A 20,478-nucleotide genomic window follows, 5' to 3' on the forward strand; every position below is an offset into this window, starting at 1 on the left:
GGGGAAGAAGGGACTAAACCAGGTACTCCTGCCAATCCAGCTTTGTATTTCCTATATTTTCCCCCATTTTTTGCTGCCTCTCATTTCCTAACCATTATTGTGAGAGGTAGTTTTCAGATTTTCATAATGCTGACTTTGTGATTTCTGTCCTGTTTCTTGCCTCCTCCCAACCATTTTTTTCTATTAACCCTCAGAGAGCTTTGAAACAAATTGGCTGCCTATTAGCCTAAACACAATATTCTGATCTAAGTAAAAATCCAGAGTGAGTAGCTGATTATACAAATAACAGCATACTCCATTTTGTTTATTTATTTATTTATGGCTAATCCTGACCTGAGGATATTTTTCCCATTGATTTTTAGAGAGTGGAAGGGAGGAAGGAGAGAGAAAGACTCAGAGAAATATCGATACGAGAGAGACACATCCCTGCATGCGCTATGATGGGCCAGGGGAATCAAACCCGCAACCCAGGCACGTGCCCTTGACCGGGAATGGAACCTGACACCCTTTGGTGCATGGGCCGATGCTCTAACCATTGAGCAAACCGGCCAGGACAAGCATACTCCATTTTAACCTGAGGATTGCCGAAAGAACAAATTTCTCCTAGTCAGCAAGAACTACAATAACCCCGCAATCTTATGCTTGGCCTGCTATATGAAAGATAAAGTGTCTGAACAGAGAAGGCTGCAGACTGGTATTTTTAAATTAAATTATCCAGATAATTGCACAATTCTTCAGATTATTATGCTATTAGCAACTTAAGCTAAAACCACATAGACCAAGCTAAAGGCTTGTCTACAAAGTTAACTCTTTTTTTTTTTTTTTCATTTTAAGGACTTTTATTACAGGATGTTAATATATTCAGGACACTTCAGAGCACCGTATACTTCTAATCAGATTTTTGGTAACTGTTTTTAAAGTGTTACTTGAGTATTTTTCTCACACTGGCTTTCAGGCAAAAGTACTACTTAGTGATTGTTTAAGAGACGTTAATTTGATTAAACAGTTTATCCTTCATAACCTGAGACATCAATCCACGGATAGCTTCTGTGGTCGTTTTACAGCTGTCTCGAGTAGCTTTGGCAAGTTTGTCTTCTGACTTTCGGTTGTGTGTTTCTAAACCCAACATGAAACTCCCTCGTCCCAGCTGAGCTGCTGACTGTTCTAATTTTTCAGACAAATCAAAGACCTGGCCGGTGGTATAGTCTGCAGTGGTAAGCAAGCTAGAGGAACTCAGTGTATTCACCCAGTATTTATTCCATAAAAGCTCAAGCCGTTTGCGATCCAAGGAGGACTTGAAATAGGATACTTCTAAAGCATAATATTGTTTGCAGTGTACACCAAAGTCTTCTATTTTATTCAGTGGGATAGTCTGGTACTCAGAAGGGCCTTCATCAGGAGGTTTGTATCCCTTTGGGTATGTCCTAAAGGCTCCAAGATTCACTTTCCCTGCAGATACTGTTCTTGTTGGATCAATCACCACTGCTACGAATGGCTCCTGGAACTGCTGATTGAGCATCTGAGTGCTAACATCAATCCCAGAAAGCCAGCAGCCGTAGCCAGGGTGGCTATGGTTCCAGCCAATTGCATTTTCAAGGCGCCCAACCTGCTTGGCGTTTTCGATCTATGCGGCCACGTACTCCCTACGCAGCAGCCTGGGCATTGACTCGGGTTCCAGGGCCCTCTACAGGCAAAGCAAAACCGTCCATACTGATCATCGCTTCACCATCCACCTTTCCCAGCAGCAAGCCCACCACTTCCAAGTTGCCTCCTGAGCTGGCGTGCGTCACCATTTTCAGTAGAGCCAGTGCTGAGATTTTGCGGCACTTAAAGTACTGGTGATCCTTAGCCCGGGGCTTCGCCGCCAGGATTTCTTGCTGCTGTTTCTTGTCGTGTTTGTAGATTTCATCGATGCTCTGGGCTTCCTGCATGTTGTTGGCCAATTCCCAGGCTTTCTGGGCCACACAGCTCCCCATGCCGCCATCGCCAGGAACGCGAGAAGCGGTCGCCTCCGCAGTCAAGGCACAGCTTTCCCTGGCTGCTGCGTTTCCCAGGCGTGGGCTCCGGACCCCGCACAACCCGTGCAAACTCGTCCTAGCCTCTCGGGGCAGCCATGACACCTCTACAGAGTTAACTTTTTATTCTGCTTAGGTGCAATCATTGAACTTCCCTATATTCTTTTTGGTCACTAGATTTAAAAGAAAAGTGAGCAAGCAAAAAAAAAAAAAAAAGCAGGAAAGAAAAAGGAAAGATGAGTGATTTGATCATCACAAACCCTAGAGCCCTGTTAAAAAGTATTTGTACTTTAAAAAATCTTTTTTGCTGAAAGCTTTTTCAGGAGAAATAAATTATACTGACTCTATATAAATAAAAGTAGGAAAGAGCAAAGACAAACATGAACATATATTACCAATGCTATTCATCAAATATAGTTGACACTTCAATCTAATCCAGCAAATGAAAACACAGAAGTTTATAGAGTTATAGGAAGTAAGCAATTTAAACATAGCAGGGCACAAGGTCATCCAACAACACCAGCAGGAAGATGTTCCCTTTTCTTTTTCTCTCATCCGTTTGAACCTCTTAAATTCTGATTGATACCCATCGCCCTCACAGGGTGAGGTGATCTTCAAATCAGATCATTAATGAGAGCCGTCCAAATGTTCCTTAGCAAGTCCACCTTGCTCTAATGTCATAAAAGAAAAGGACAGATCATGCATTTCATACTATGATGGTACAAGGTTTCTCTCTCCATAATAAAGTAATGCATTTCTTAACTAATCAGTTCATTAATTTAAAATGTGATTCCCAGTGGTAACTCTTTGAGATCGTTCATCTTTCTTAAAAGTATGCGAAGCCATAAAACACAGTTGTCAGAGCACTGTCGTCGCCAATCGTGCACAGTCTGAACGGGAGAGGAAATACAGAGCTGTGAAAACACACCCCACTTGTGTTTGGAAACAAACCTCCAAGGCCGCTTTATAACCAGGGGTCACAGCCCTGTCATGCAGATGCTGTGGCAAACTTTACGGCTGCTGTTAGGGAGGGACAGTCTCCGATGCACCGCTCAAGCACTTTGCTGGTCTATATGTAAATACTTCACTAAAACCACTGAACGGTGATGGAGTTCAATATTAACATCGCAAATTAAAGATGACATCTGAATGCCTACCATCCAGAAGAGCGATCTGAGCTCGTGGCAAGGCAATAATCAGTGGCTGAAGCAAATTTCAAGCACCATGGGGGAAAAACAAATGTGATGGAGCTTGGAAATTGCAGTGGTGCATGAAGAACATACCATATTAAAGAGCAACTGCTGATTGACCTGGTGATGAAGTGGAGGATATGACCATATGCTTCCATAAAGGACATTTGGAAATGGCTTCGAGATGATCCCCTGAGAGCTCATGACTATTACCTGGTGTATTCCCATTCATTGACAATGTAAACTTTATCCGTAACAGTGAAGTAAGCTGTCAAAATAACTGCCTGTCCTCCTGGGAGGAAAAGATTACCTGAATAATTATCATGCTCAGCCTGTTTTCCCAACAGAAATATCCAAGGGTTATTATGGTGGCTGGATTGCCCTGGAGTATTGTGGTCATTGTCTTGGAAAGAGGAATGGTTTCAACTTCTTTACTTGTATAATTTAGATGGGGAAACACATATGGGAATAGGAACATAAAGTTATAGAAGAAGTAAGAGATAAAATCAATGAGGTTTATAATCCCAAGCAGGAGGCCCCTTGCCATATGCTGAAAATACTATTCTGGGCCTGCTTTCTTCAGTAAATCATGTTTTATTTATCAACACCAATAATAAGGAGCATGCCAGGGAGCGTGCTCAGATGGCCCCAGGCCTGCCCAGATCCAAGAGTCTCCACAAAGGAGGCTAAGCAGTTCCCAAGGCGCTGCGCCGTCATTTCTTCCTTTCCTTTAGGAACATGACAGGAAGTAGAGATGAGCACAGATGTAAATAAATGTTATTTCCCTGTGACAATGTGTACAGGGATTTCAAGAATAGACTCTGGCCCTGGCCGGTTTGGCTCAGTGGATAGAGTGTCAGCCTGCGGACTGAAGAGTCCCAGGTTCAATTCCGGTCAAGGGCACAGGCCCAGGTTGCGGGCTCGATCCCCAGTAGGGGGCATGCAGGAGGCAGCCGATCAATGGTCCTCTCTCATCATTGATGTTTCTATCTCTCTCTCCCTCTCCCTTCCTCTCTGAAAGCAATAAAAATATATTTAAAAAAAAAAAAAAAAAGAATAGACTCTGGAGTCAGGCTTCTGGAGTTCAAACCCTAGCTCTGTTACCTACCAGCTGTGTGCCCTTGGGCAGGTTACTTTATCTCTCTGTGCTTCAGCTTTCATCTCTAAAAATATGGCTACCTCACAGGTCAGGGCCTGGAATATGTTCTATCCATACCACCTCTTACTATTGTCTCCCTGGCCCTAGAACAGTCTAAGGACATGTTTAGGGAGCAAATTAAGAGTCCAGTGGTTGTTCTGGCCTCAGTTCATCTTCTCTCTGCTTCAAAAGTGAGAAGGGGTATTTTGAGACTCCCATATATAACTCCTCTAGCTGTGTCCCCGGCCCCACAGAAGAATCCACACCCTGGGCTGCTGTTTCGGCTGAACCTGGGCCCAGGTGGCGATGTTCGCCCACGGGCACTTTCTCCACCTGTGGCAAAGACTGGGTAACTGGCAGGACCACAGGCACCTCTTGCCCCCACTGACTTTCTTTGCTTCCAAGCGTGGGGAGATAGATCCAGCACAATGCAGAAAACAGGCACCCACCCCCCGGGAGAGACTTGTCCCTCCACTCTTCCCTCATAACTATGGAAAGCACCAGACTTCTGATGCCGATGGTTTCCTGGGATCGCTTCCTAAATAAACAGTTGGCATTAGAATTTTTGTCTAGGGTCTTCTTGTGAGGAAACCAGACCTAATATATTCAGTTTGCAGGGGGGTTTTTGGTGGTACTACTGGGGCCTGACCGAGGACGGGGAACGGCAGTGGTTAACCGCTGTAGGTGTTGCAGATATGGTGTCAGCATTGGCACTGAGGCAGGCACCTGTCAGCAGGGAAGTGAGAAATGACCAAAAACACCGGCATCTTATGCTAATCTTCGTGCCTTTTATTTATGGCCTACTCTTTTTCTAAGTATTCTTTTGCTCCAAGAGGCTTTCAACTAGAAGTATTAGCAGACACACACACACAAAAGAGATCAAAACAGTACCAAAGAGACTGTTGCTTTAAACTATAATTATGCGCATCGAGGCAGACAGTGAAAGACAGGTGCCACATTGGTTGAGATTTGTTCCCTGTGCCTTTTCCAGAAGGCTGACTCACACGGGAGGCTATGACAGGAGAGCAATCTCCCTGGAACATCACCGACCACAACTGTACACTCCGTAACCACTGTAACAGAAAGCAAACGGTAATAAAGGCGCATTACCTTGCCCCTGCGAGATCAAACAATGTTCGGGCTGATGGAGGGTACACTTTCATGTCTCCGGAAAAGTCCATATTTCTGGATATTGCTGAACAGCCAAGACTTTTCCTAAAGTAAGATTTTAAAAAATGATTGTGGTTTAGGCGTCTATTTCAAAAGGAGGACAAACTGCTATTTAAGTTCTGTGAGAGAACAATAGAGACCCTGAATGTAAAAGGCGTCTCTGACCCATTGTATAGAAGACAAATAAAGATGGACTGTCCATTAATACCTGCCTTGAATTTAGGAGTAGCTGGAGTGGGTAGGACAGGCAGGAGTTATTTTTTTTAATGGCTACTTCAATAGAGATGTTCAGGCGAACATTGTTCTTGGGGAAAAAGCTCCTATTCTGTAAGATACTTGTCACATTCCAATTAAAAATAGATTTACTGTTAAGGGGTAGGAGAATATTGGTTTCCTTCCATCTATATTTTGTCTATTGTTGAAAGTCTTACATAAAGAAAAAGTTGGAGGCCGGGAAGAGCTTTTTATAAGTACAGAGTGGGGAAATATTGCCACTTTAAAAATATCATTTCTGAAAGAAAGCAGAGGTGTCAGAGACAAAGAGGAAAAGAGGGAGACGTGTCAGACAGTCAATAGTATTTATTGAACACTCACTGTGTGGGGAGGACACAGAGGGCATAATACACTCCGTACTTGTTGTCCAGGAGCTTGGAAACGGATGGAAGGGCAGCCTTAACGCAAGGAAACACTTTTAAAACATGTCACTGGCTGCAGCTCTGAAGAGTCGTGTGTGAGTGGGAAGGTGTGAGGGTGTGTTTGTGTGTATGTTTGAAAGGAGCTTGAAAGTGAGAAACAGCCATGGTAATGAAATCAGAGCATACACGCCACTGAACACGGGAGAAATGATACAAGAATACAAATGACCGCGCAGCACTGCTGTCTTCCCGCTGACTCTCCTCTGAGTGTAAATCAGAAGCGGAAACATAACACAGGATACCTTCCTTGTCATTGGGACGCCGGGCGCCTGGCAACGACCGTGTCTGATGGCTAACGTTTCAAAGACACACCTCATATGTAGATCCTGTTCCACCTTATGGAAGCGACTTGTCTTGAAAATGCAATGACAGGGAGCCATATTGGGGCACAGAAATCGTTCGCATAATTGCTCGGTCTGCTGGCGAATCCAGGCCTTCATTGAGAAGTCATTATTTTATAAACCGTACCAAGGGATTTCCAAATTGTCAAGCTTGGTTTGTAAAAAAAGATAAAATAGAAAGATATGATAAAAATGTCTGGCACAAGGTTTTCTGAGTTTAGTATTTCCCCCCTCCATACCATTCATCTTCCCAGTCATAGCGGGTACTCCATCAGCTGTGATAGCTGCTATTTTCTCTGAATTTAGATCAAACAACCTCAGAACATCCATCAGGGCCATTTTTACATCCGCTCTCCTTTGATGCCAAACCCCAAAGATTCCCCATCATGTATAGTCTGCGAGTTGTTGGACTGACAAGCATTAGTAACCTTGGAATGTCACCCAGACACCCGCTTTCATCTTGAAGGAAGCTAATGAATTTTGCTGCAACCAACTTGGTGTTGAAATCATTTTTCTTTAGGTCACCTTTCATAGTTAAAATAGTTGACTTTCTTACAAGTTTACTTTCTTCCTGCCGAGTCAGGGAGGATTGAGCCCGAGGACAAGAAAGTCTGGAGCACAAGATTATGATACCTGCTTTTCCCAAACGGTGTGCTTTTTAATCATCTGGGCAAATCCCTAATTTCTTAGCGTTTCCTTATCTGGTAAACGTGATTCTAAAAGTATCGTCCACAATTCAGGGTTTTCAACTTTTTAAGCATAAGGTCCCCTTTAAAAATAATTACATGAGATATGCAATATACTTTTAATATGTGTGTATAAGAAATTAGAGTTTTGCCCAGATTATGAAAAGAAATACACAGTGCTAAACAGTTATCAGAATTTTGTACTCCAGACTCTCTTGTCCCCAGGTTCAGTCCTCTCTGCCACTCTAACTCAGCAGACGAAAAGTCCTATAAGAAAGCAAACTATTTGAACTATGAACGTGAGCTAACAAAAATCATTTCACACGCACAAAGTCTTCCATGTGGAACTGAATACCCATTTGGCATAACTTAAAGGTGAAAATTCAGAATAATATCAAGCTAACTTAAATGAATTTATATTTATTAAACACTATAGCAACTCCACGTACTCTTTACCAGGATACAGACATATGAGATGTATCAAGTATCAATGTAATCTGGCCATGATTAAAATTTGCCTGTTCGTCAAATTGAATTCCACAGATTTAAGAGCCACTGGTCTGGGGCTATCACACGCAATAACTATTCCTGGGCCTCTACTGTGCTCATGCAGAGAAGAGTGTCAATGTGGCCCAAGTCCAGGATTCATGCATTGATGTAATTAATATTTATTGAAGAATAATCACGTGCATTTCACCACTGTTTGCCCACTCATTGCTGGGAGCAGAATAGACCCTCAAATTTCAAATGGAAATAATTCATGAACACGTGTCCTAAGTTCTCCACCTTCTCTCCGGTTCCTGGTTCCCAGTGGAGACAGCTGGATTATTGGTATCTTCCCTGGCTCCTGCCCTCACCCGCATATAGCAGTCTTTGGTCCCCTGAAAAACCCACCCACCCCGTATTTCTTTCAGGTCTTCACCCTGCGACTCACACCTGCTGCTCCTCTCCTGGCCTCACGCCGGCAGCGCCCACAGAGCCAGTTGAGGGCGCCAGCACCCTCCGTGAGAAGCTGCACGAGTCATTGCCGCACTCCCTGCAGACTCCTCACGGAGGCTTCCCCGCGTTCTCACAGGCGAGGAGGGAATGCTATGCTTTCCCACTTTGTGTCACACTTTATCAGCGAGGCGTCCAAAGAGCAGATGACTCACCTAACCCCGCCTAAAAACAGCTCCCTCCGCTTTGCCTGCAGCCACTATTCCAGAGAGGAAGATCTGAGGAAGTACCTGAAATGTGCCCCACGCTGCCCTCCCAGGCCTTGCCTCCACCACCTGCCCCCACGTCCACCTCCGCATTTCTTGGGACAACTACTTGTGCCTCTAGGACGTTTAGGCCTCCGAATCATCTGGGGATGTTGTTACAGTGCAAACACTCATTTAAGAAGGCTGTCCTGGGCCTGCATGTCAGGGCGTGAACGAAGCACAAAATTGAAGGGGGGCGACCGAAAACGCAGTAATTAAGATAAATATTTTAATGCAATATTTGAAATACAATATTTATTTATTTTAATAAAAGTATCTTAATGATATGTTTTATTAACAAATATCAATATGATAAATATTTTATTAATGCGATATTGACAATATTTAAAACAGCATTTTGAAAAAGTAAAAATTAATACCAAAAAATCCATGATGGACAAGATATTCAAAATTTAAATGCAGAATTAAAGATCCCAAGCGAGCCCAGCAGATGTGGCTCAGTGGATGAGCATTGACCCATGAAGCAGGAGGTTATATTTTGATTCCCCGTCAGGGTACATGCCTGGGTTGCGGGCTCCATCCCCAAAAAGGGGTGTGTGGGTGACAGCCAATTCTCTCTCCTCACTGATGTTTCTACCTCTCTCTCCCTCTCCTTTCCTCTCTGAAATCAATAAAAACGTTAAAAAAAAAAAAAAGAAAAAAGAAAAGATCCCAAGCAATGTTGATCAGAACATATATTTAGCAGCAAGTCCTCATAGTCAAAAATATTTTAATTTTTTTGTGCAAGGTCACAACCCCTCATTTTGCCAATTATGCATCAATCTGCTAATTTGGGTGCATGTTAGGAATATATATATATATATATATATATATATATATATATATATACACACACACACACACACTAGAGGCCAGGTGCATGAAATTCCTGCATGGGTGGGGAGGGGTGGCGGGGTATGTCCCTCAGCCCAGCCTGCACCCTCTCCAATCTGGGATCCCTCTCACAATTCAAGACTGCTGGCTCCCAACAGCTCGCCTGCCTGCCTGCCTGATTGCCCCTAACCACTTCTTCCTGCCAGCCCGATCACCCCCTAACCACTCCCCTGCCAGCCTGATCGACGCCTAACTGCTCCCCTGCCAGTCTGATTGCCCCTAACTGCCCTCCCCTGCCAGCCTGGTCACCACTAACTGCCCTCCCCTGCCGACCTGGTTGCCCCTAACTGTCCTCCCTGCGGGCCTGGTCACCCCCAACTGCCCTCCCCTGCTGGCCCAGTCACCCCTAACTTACCTCCCTTGCCAGCCTGGTTGCCTCTAACTGCCCTCCCTTGCCAGCCTGGTCGTCCCTAACTGCCTTCCCCTGCTGACCTGGTCCCCTCCAACTGCCCTCCACTGCAGGCCTGGTTGCCCCTAACTGCTCTCCCCTGCTGGCCTGGTTGCCCCCAACTGCCCTCCCCTGCAGGCCTGGTTGCCCCTAACTGCCCTCCCCTGCCAGCCTGGTCACCCCTAACTGCCCTCCCCCGCTGGCCTGGTTGCCCCTAACTGCTCTCCCCTGCTGGCCTGGTCCCCCCCAACTGCCCTCCCCTGCCGGCCTGGTTGCCCCCAACTGCCCTCCTCTGCTGGTCATCTTGTGGCAGCCATCTTGTGTCCACATGGGGGCGGCCATCTCTGACTACATGGGGGCAGCCATCTTGTGTGTTGGAGTGATGGTCAATTTGCATATTACCTCTTTATTATATAGGATATATATATATATATATATATAATGAATTAGATATATATATATAATGAATTATATATATAATGTTATATATAATCTATTATATATATCCTATATAATATATATATATAATGTTATCCTTTCAACAACCATGTGAAGAATTATAATTAGCTGATTAAATACCATATTTTTCCATGTATATAACACCCCCATGTATAAGATGCCCCCCACTTTTCCAACCCAAAATTAAGAAATCAATATTTTAAACATAAAACAGAACACATTTTTATTTAGTAATTACCATAGGTAATGTTTACATACCAGTACTGTGATATTATGCAGCATATCACTTTATTCAGCCTCTGCTGCATCACTGCTCTCTTCTTCATCACTGTTGTCATCTGAGTCACTGTCTATATATGTGAGATCATCCTCAATTCCGTCCATGGCATTGCTAATTCCACATTTCTTGAAGGACTTCACAATTACCTCTTGTTTGATGCCATACCATGAGTTTAGGACCCAATTGCAGACCTCAGTAATGATTGTTTTTTTCACTCTTCCTATTGGTGTCAAGTTATCACCTGCATTTTGCATCCACCTACTCCATTCTTCTCTCATCAGGGCTTTAAAGGGCTTGTTGATTGAAACATCTAGTGGCTGTAGCTGACCTGTAAGTCCTCCAGGAATAACTGCTAGGTGTGTTTGCAAATCTGATGCAACCCTTTTTGTCTTTTCTGTTAAATGTGCTCGGAATTGATCAAAGACAAATAGAGCTGGCTTTTTTAAGAGCCCTCCAGGTCTTCTGAATCAAACCTTTGCAAAGCAAATGGCCATAATGTCTTCATTCATCCATCCCTTCTCTTGAACTTGCACAATAATGTCAGGTGGTATGGTCTCTTTAGGATCTTTCCTCTTAAAAATAAGCATAAGAAGCAGTTTAGTACCATCTGCACAGCATGAGAGCACAGCAGTAGAGTGTATCTTTTCATGGCCATTGTTTTGATTGCCACTGTTTTGATTCCTTTCACATCAACAGTTCTGTTGGAAGGCACATCAAAATTGAGAGGCATCTCATCCATGTTTGCAATCTGACTTGGTTCAAAATCATATTTTTTTTGCGGAGTTGTATGACATAGGAGTGAAACTGTTGGATTTTATCCTCATAAACTGGTGGCATTTTCTGAGCTAACTTTGTTTGTGTTCTCATGGTCAACCCTTCTCTCCTCATGAAATTGAAGTACCATTTTGTCTTTCCTATAAAATCAACAAAGTTCATTTCACTTGCAAACATTCTTGCCTGACATTGAATAAGCTTGGTTGACACACATAAGCCATGCTGGTGCTACTCCATAATGCAAGTCCTAAGCCTCTGCTCCAAATTTGCCCATTTTGCTGGTTTTCCTCTTAAGGCCTTCTTATTTTTTGGCATCTTAGAGTTGTTCTTCCTGTTTTCTCCACTGTTTGATCATACACTCAGTGGGAGGAGGTCCAAATTGTCTCTCTGCAGCTCTATTCCCATGCTCTTTTGTATGGCTGATCACATTCAGTTTGAATTTTGCAAAATAAGACAATTGCTTACCGGTATTTATCTTTTCTTTTTTGACATCTTTATGGGTTCAGAATGCTCCAGTCTCTGTTGCATCTGTGCACTCTCCACCTCCAATGATGGCATCAGCTGAGGTCAGTAACAATAAGGTTTGTAATTGGAGGAAGCCTGTTTGACAAGGTATGGGCAGCTATGCACCCACACAGCTCCCTCCTTGGCTGATTTCCATGTATAAGATGCCCCTCGATTTTCAGTCTAATGATTTTATCTTATACACAGAAAATACAGTATATATTCTAGAGCACTGGTTCTCAATTTGGGGAGACTTTGCAAGGCCTGGAAACATTTTTGGTTCTCACAAGATCTGAGGAGTATATTGGCATCTGGCAGGGATCAGACAATGCCTGGGAGAGCTCCCCACAACAAGGAATATCTGGCCTAAAATGTCAATAGTGCCAGGAGTAAGGAATCCTGCTATAAAAATACTATACCAAAGATAATAGACATCATTAATGAGTTTGAACTGACGTTTTTCTGACTTTTACATTGTTTTTCTACTCATCATCTTCCTTCACCAGAAAGAAAGCATTTCTACTTCTGACTCTAGGCATTGACTTAGGCACAGTCAATAAATAATACCTCTCTCATGTATAAAGGTACAGTATAAGAAAATTAATATTTGGGGGCATGAGGGGAACAGCACATTGGATGACAAATAGAGAAATTTAGGAAGAGTTGCTACGTGTTGCTAAATTAGAGTCAATTAAGGATGCAAGCCCATTGAGGTTATGTAAAAAGTTGTTTTCAACTATGTTTAATGAAAGTAAATTTTGAACCATATTCTCTGGTGTAGAATTTGGAAAACTTAGCATACCCTTAAATTTTGTAGCATTTTGGATTTGAAGCCAGTAGAAACTGATCTACCTTTTTAAAATTTTTATGTCAATTGATTCATAATATCAGATGCAAAAAATGCTTAGAAACATCATTTAAATGAGCAAGCATATGAATTGATAAAACATCAATACATATATTTTCATCTCATAATAATATAGAGTATTACAATGGCTAGAGTCCAACCTTACTCTGGACCCTTTGTGATCACAAAGCTCCAAGGTATACAACAACTATAAATGGTTTTAAAGATCTTAAAGTAAATTTTTCCTGATCGGGACAAACATTTAAATATAAAATTACTAAATTAGTTAATAATTATTGCAGAGCTATGGATGGATGATTTGCACATTGTCTTTGAGCTCCAAAACCACCTTTCTATGTGATGTGATGGGTGGGATTCTACAAACTGCATTTCTGAGGTTCCCTTGGCATCAACCGATCCTCTGTTAGGTTCTCTAATGGAAGCACAGATAGGAGATTGGAAGGCAGAAGGAAGGGAGAAGTTATTTCTGTCTTGTTCTTCAGCTTCTGGACAGCCACTCCTCCAGCCTGCAGGTTCTTTGGGCGCTCCCAGCAGCAAACATGGTATCCCCGCTCAGGGACTGACACCAACTGGGGGGCAAGGTGGGGGCCAACCCTAGGCTCCTAAGTTCTGATGACCTCTTTTCTCTTTTGTTCCCTCGAGCCCAGGGGTGGTAGCTGCTCCCAGAAGTTACTAATATTAGGGCAATTTATGAACTCATTTCTACTCTTTCAGACTTCAAACACCTATGGAAATAATTTTCTGTCTCTGCTTGATACCTACTCTTGCTTCTAGTTTCCTGACTAGAACCTAGATATAAATATACTAGAGGCCTGGTGCACGAATTCGTGCACAGGTGGGGTCTGACTGGCCCCCCCCCCCTTGATGGGGGCTGATCGTGCAGGGCCAGTGCTGGGGAGGGGCCGTGGGTGGTTGGCTGGCCAGCCCCACCCCTGATTGGGGGGGGCGGGGGCGATCGGGGGCCAGGCCCACCAGGAGGAGGGGCTGCCCCTCTATTAGGCTGGTTGGTTGGCCGGCCACAGTGGGCATCATAGCAACCAGTCGTTCTGGTTGTTCCAGTCGTTCTGGCATTCCGGTTGCTTGGCTTTTATATATATAGATAAGATATAGATACATATCAATCAAAATATAGACTAAGATACAACAAAATGCATGCAAGTGTGCTGATTATAACTTCTCATATACAGCGGATCAGTGGGGCATTGACCCTACTAGAAATAACATATACAACATTTCCTTGCAAGCTTGGTACAGAACAGGTGCTCAGAAAGAGGGTATATTTCTTTGCTATTCATGCTTTTTTTCCCCTGCCAGTGGAAGTTGAAGATTAGGCAGATCAAAATTATTTTTAAAAAAGAAGAAGATTCCAGCTGTTTGACTGAAAGAAGCAGTGTCTGGAATATATTTCAATAATGTATCGCAACCAGATGTTAACTAGAGTTTTCTTCTCTTTAAAGAGCAACGATGCCTGTCCAGGAGAAACACTTTAATCATTCCACTCTCCCTTTGGGACTGTGAAGAACTGTCGCTAGCAAATGCTGCAGGCTTAATTGATAATGTGTGAGTACGTATATGTGACTGTGTATAACTTATGTTATTTTATTTCTGACTTGCCTGTTCATTTTTAAGAAATACTTCTCCACTTTTCTATAAATCCTGGATGTTCTTAAGTCTTAAAAACAAAACCTTGAATATTTGGGCAGCCTGGCTTCAGTCATCTAAATTGTACTATGCCATAACTTAATGTTTTCCCTAAGACACAGAATCCTGGGAATGTTGAAAATTTCTGAATATTCTGACAATTATTGTATTCTACACAAACACAGCAATTGATGATTTTATACCAATTCCAATGACATTTGGCATGTAGGTAAAAGATAAATATCTTTATCTTATAAAGCCAGTTGGACATCTTAAAAAATATAATTCCTTCTTGTTCATAATATTCACATTAGACCATCCAGCATGGCTCAGTGCTTGAGCATCAACCTATTAACCAGGAGGTCATGGTTCAATTCCCAGTCAGGGCACATACCTGGGTTGGGGGCTCAATCCCTGGTGTGGGGCGTGCAGGAGGCAGCCGATCAATGATTCTCTTTCATCGTTGATGTTTCTATCTCTCTCTCCCTCTCTATTCCTTGCTGAGGTCAATAAAAATCTATTTTAAAAGATATTCACATTAGAGAAAAATGTTTTCTTGCCTTCATTCACATGACTGCATTTGAGTGAGGTCTACAGTTAATAGACCACTTTCAGGTTACCAGTGGTCCAGCACCATGAACTATCCAGTGAACACAGAACAACATCCTAGATGCCAGTAAGAGTACCAAGGGCCTATAATCTATGGGCCTTGAGTTAAAAATCACTAAACCTCCAGCAAGAATAGCCTGCTCAACAGGCTGCTCTCCAGGAACTGGCAGCTGGTCCCAGAGCCCCAGGCAACCTCACGAACGCTGTGCCCAGGAGCTCCTCGCAGGATCTGACTGACCCCACACTTGTGGGAAGAGGTTTGGAGAGCACCCCAAAGATAAGATGTGGAGCCCAGGGTCACAGAGAATGGTCTGGCTCAGGGCACCTTCCTGGGATGACACTGCCACATTGGCTGGTCACAGCCACCAGAGGAGGAGTTAGAACGTTTTGAGGAAGGTACTCCAAAACACAGGGGAAGGAGGAGGGAGGATTGCGTTCCCCTGGGTTGGGGCCCAGAGCGTTTCCCAGTGTAAAGGCAATGCTAGTCTGCCTAGTAACTGGCTCTTTCAAAAGCATCTTTTCTAGAGACCAAGTATTGTTATTCTGGCAGACGAAACACTTGGAGAAATGAAACTTTCCTTAGTGTGCTAAATCCAAGCATTTATAAATCTTTCTCTATGCACTGCAGAAATATGTGTATATATATTGGAAGCCCATTTTTTTATCTGCAATACAACCAAGGAGTAACTCATTAGCGGAATTAAAATACCATCTTCATGCTTTATATATTACTCTCCAGACATTCGTATTCTACTTAGAATGTACTCCTGGTTTCAACAGAATGGGGCATCTCATTTTCATTTGATTTGTAACAGAATCTATGAGTAACACGGTATATTTTCTTTTCTCTGTTTTTTAAAGATGCCTCTTTATTATTTTAAGATGCGGTTAATATTTCTTAGGACCTACATTTGCATCACAGATGCCACAGGAAACAACATTATCAAGGTCAGACAGTGCCGAGATTGTCACATATACCCTTCCTTGAGAAGACAGCGTTAATGCTGCTGTTACTATTGAACTGTTTCTGTTTCCATGAGGTTAACATATAAAAATGTATTATTCATGAAACAAAATGCATTTCATATATTTTGCCAATTGTTATTATTGTTCTAGAGGGGGAAATAAATGAAAACGGTGGTAGTTATAGAAATGCATCCTTATTCAGAACTTAATATACAATACCAATTTAGACTACTTACCTTCTTCAACTTTAAACCTTCCATTAAACTGCAAAGCTTGATGTCAACTAAACTCTATAAATGTTAATTTAAGGTCAAGGTGCTCCTGGGAAGCATTTGAATGCTTAGAGCACAGCCCAAGAAAACTTCTTTTCAAAGATTTATGGGATGATATGGCTCCTTTCTGAAAAATAGGAACTCTATTTCTACTTTTTCCAATCACTTTCTATTTCAAGCTCTAGGACACACTTTCCTTTATGAATCTTTCTGAGATATTTAATAGCATTCTGGAGATGTTAAAATGCAAATTTTTTCCATGTGTAATGTATAGTGTCTCTCCAATTTAAACTTCATTTAGTAATGCCAAGTGCTCTGTATAGCGAGGAATGAATCATCCATAACTCAGGACCACCTTCATACATAAAGATAGCCCAAACACAAATGCATCATTTTCAATATCCAAATTATCATGAGGGAGGGTTTGTAGCCAATAATCACTTTTTCTGAAACTAATCACATACCAAAATGCATTTAAGGTTTGGTTCAAAGAGGCCCAGGGTTCATTTTCCTTTGTTCCTTAAGTTTCTATATAGAATACAATTGGGGACACAGGAATCTAAATATCTTCTCCTTTTTGAGGCTACCAAGTCTCTTTCAGAGGTGTCTGGAATTTTGGGGGGAGAATGGTCAGAGAAGCAGCACAGTTTATTATTTACCTAGAAGCCACCAGACCACTTCATTCTATGCATGAATGTGAAGTGCTGAGAGTGAAGACTTCTAAGGAGAAAAGAGGCATCATCCCCATATACATACCTGTCTCTGAGACAGGCACCAGACAGGCCAAAGTTTACTGACTCTCCTCAGAAGCCCCCATCTACTAGATGAAGAAAGGCAGATCTAAATGTCCCCTTAAGTATTTTATATAACACATCATCACTTAGAGCAAGTGATGAAAGGCCAGCAAATATATTGGCTATGCAGAGTTTTATTAGGTGACTTGACACAACAGCTTTGTCCAGAAAGGCACAATGCTAATTAGGCAGGACAAAGAGATTTTTCTCTCAGAAATTTCAAAGGAAAAAAAAAAATACAGAGTTGAGCAATTAGCAGAGGGGTTGAAGGTGAAAGAATGCACAGAAAAAGCTGTTTTTAGAGGCCATGAGGCAATAAAGGTTATAAATGAGCAGGAGCTCTAAAAATGGCAGAGTCATAAAATAGAAAATGGGCATGTAGAGAGAAATTCCTCAGAAACATGAGGATAAAGAAGTGAAGTCATGTTAATTACAAAATACCGGGACCCAAACCATCTCAATGAGGCCTAGTTTTAAGCCTTTTCCTAATTTCCTATAATACTTACTATCTCATTCCTTGTTTCTTTTTTCACAATAAATGTCTCGTTACTGAAATAACCTGAGTTCTTTGCATAGCACCAACAAAAGTGGGCATGCTGGTAGCATATGGACCTTCCAAGTAAGGCTGTGTAATTAACTAGCAACCCTTATCTTCTGATGGAGGACTCAAGATTACATGACTGACAAGAGGTTGAATCATGCACACTTAACACTAGTCATTGCATTTCTGAGAAAAGTTCTGTCTAAATAGAAGCAGATTTTTTGGAGGGACGAGGGCAGCTGCAGGTTGGTGTGGTTGGGACCTGCAACAGCAGCAACAGGAATCCAGAGATGAGTAGAGCAACTGCAACCTGACTACCTGGGAGAAGAATGTCAGTCCTAGACACACCCTAGTTGATACTCTGGAAAACAGCCAATGTGGAAAATAGTATAGAGGGGATCTCAAAAAATTAAAAATAGAACTGCCTTATGACCCAGCAATTTCACTTCTGGGTATAAATCCGTAACCCAAAACACTAATTCAAAGGAATTTATGCACTCCTGTATTCATTGCAGCATTATTTATAACTAGAGGCCTGGTGCACAAAATTCATGCACTTGGCGGGGTTCCTCAGCCCAGCCTGTGGCCTCTCGCAGTCCGGGAGCCCTTGGAGGATGTCCAACTGATGGCTTAGGCCCACTCCCAGCCATGAGCCCAGCTTCTGGCTGAGCAGCACTCCCCCTGTGGGAGCACATTGACCATCAGGGGGCAGCTCCTGCATTGAGCGTCTCCCCCCCTGGTGGTCAGTGCATGTCATAGCGACCAGCCATTCAGCCATTTGGTTGATTTGCATATTACCCTTTTATTATATAGGATAGCCAAGATATGGAAGCAACCCAAGTGCCAATCAATAGATGAGTGGATAAAAAAGTGGTGACACACACATATATAAAATGGAATATTACTCAGCCATAAAAAAGAATGAAATCCTACCATTTGTGACAACATGGATTGGCCAAGAGGGTATTATTCTAACTGAAATAAGTTAGACAGGGAAAGACAGATACCATAGATTTCACTTATATGTGGAATCTAAAGAACAAATAAACAAAATTGCAACAGACTCACAGGCAGAGAACAGACTGAGAGTTGCCAGAGGGGAGTGGGTGTTGGGGGACTGGTTGAAAATGGTGAAGCTATTGATAAGTACAAATTGGTAGTTACAAAAAATTCATAGAGATGCAAAGTATAGCATAGGAATATAGACAATAATATTGTAATAACTATCTATGGTGTCAGGTGGGTGCTGGAAATATTGGGGGGAGCACTTTGTTTTTTGTGGGTTTTTAAAAATAATTCTTTGTTGTTGAAAGTACTACACATGTCACCTTTTTTCCTCCATTGACCCTCTCCAGCCTGCCCCTGCCCCTGCCCCCGCCCACCTCAGGCCCTCACCACCCCATTGTCTGTGTCCATGGGCCATGCATATATGCATACAAGGTCCTTGGTTGATTACCTCCCACCACCCACTTTCCCTCTGAGATTCTGCACTCTGTTCCATGCTTCCATGTCCCTGGATCCACTCTGTTTATCAGTTTATTTTGTTATTTAGGTTCCGCATATGAGTGAGATCATGTGATACTTGTCTTTCTCTGACTGACTTATTTCACTTAGCATGATACTCTTCAGGTCTGGGGGGAGCACTTTGTAAAGTATATGATTATCTAACTACTATGCTATACATCTCAATCTAATACAAAATAATATTGAATACCAGTATAAGCTATAATTGAAAAATAAAATTTGGGAAAAAAATTGTTTTTAAAGAAAGAAAATCTAAAATAGAGTCATGAGGGTAGGAATGAAATTCCAATGAATTCATCTAGGCTTGTTTGTGAGGTGGTGGAATCTGGAATAAGAATTGAGAACCTATTTGTAACTGAGAGCACCTCACTTTCTTTCTCTGGGCTTCAGTTTCTTCCTGGGTAAAATTGGGGCGGGGGGAGAGAGTAGATAAACATGAAGGCCCCAGATGTAAAAGCTGGTGGTCTCTGACTTGACTCTAACCCTCCATAGGTTAGAACTCTGCTCTCCCTGCCATAAAATCAGGGATGGAAAAGAGCACTTTTTAGAGAAGAGCTTTGCAATTATTGGCTTTAATTGCCACATGGTAAAGTTGAAGGTTGTGGATAGGTGTGTAAATATTGAGTCACAGTCTGCTCAGACTCTATAATATTTTGGCCTAATCAAATATATAAGAAAAGTATGATTCTTTTTAGTAGCCAATGCAACCAATAATGGATTGGGCAGCTGGAAGAGCCCCCAAATTTGACTTTCCTCTTCTCTTCGACGTAAGCTCAAGCAAAGACTGGCCAGAGGTGGTATATAACTAACTGCCCTTCATGTGCTCGGCCCCAGCTCCCAGGGTTTCCCTGGTGAGATTTGGCTCCAGCTGCCCACAGTTAATCCACTTTCTTGCACCAGATCCCCTTGCACCAGCGCCCATTCACCATCTCCCACCTGCCCCATCTAATGACCTCTCTCAAGGAGGAAGGCCGCTCGTGGTAACTCCCATCCGTCTTAGGCTTCTCTGACAGGTTCCGGCTCTAAGCTGAGAGGACATGTGCTTGTCAGCTGTTGTCTAAGTGTGAATTTCCCCTAGAAGCAAACTCTCAGGCAAGAATTTGAATTTATTTGGGTGTGATCCTAAGAAACCATGAAAGGGAATAGGGCAGGAAGAGAGGAAATTAGCATTATCAAGTCAGTTCTCACTGCGGGCAGCTGGAGCCAGGTCCCACCAGATTCCCTGGGAACCTCTGGCACCCTAGGAAGACACCTGCCTTAAAGTTATCCCACCTGAGGGCCAGGGATATACCAGCTCTGGTCAGCCTCTGCCTGAGAGTTAAAGAAGGAGGTCCAGCCCTGCCTCTTCCAGGCTGCCCAGTAGGTTACTGAGGGGGCTCTGGCAGCAAGAGAAAGCGCGAAGCAAAGCACAGGTGCTCGCAGTGGGAAGTCACTGAAGCAGTAAGGGCCGGGAGGTAGGATTGGAGTGTGTTATGAGGATGCTGCAAT

At 42.7% G+C, this 20,478-nt stretch overlaps 1 pseudogene across 1 annotated transcript; it reads right to left on the reverse strand.

Annotated features, from left to right (window-relative positions):
- Nucleotides 1–851: 851 nt before the first annotated feature.
- On the reverse strand, nucleotides 852–11,236 carry LOC307104055 (COP9 signalosome complex subunit 5-like; annotated as a pseudogene). Its single transcript has 2 exons — nucleotides 11,102–11,236; nucleotides 852–2,094 (listed from the first exon to the last, which is right to left on the reverse strand). The product of its transcript is annotated as a COP9 signalosome complex subunit 5-like (transcript).
- Between the last annotated feature and the right edge of the window lie 9,242 nt (nucleotides 11,237–20,478).

The sequence above is a fragment of the Cnephaeus nilssonii genome (genome assembly GCF_951640355.1).
Source record: "Cnephaeus nilssonii genome assembly, chromosome: 8".
NCBI classification, from domain to species: domain Eukaryota; kingdom Metazoa; phylum Chordata; class Mammalia; order Chiroptera; family Vespertilionidae; genus Cnephaeus; species Cnephaeus nilssonii.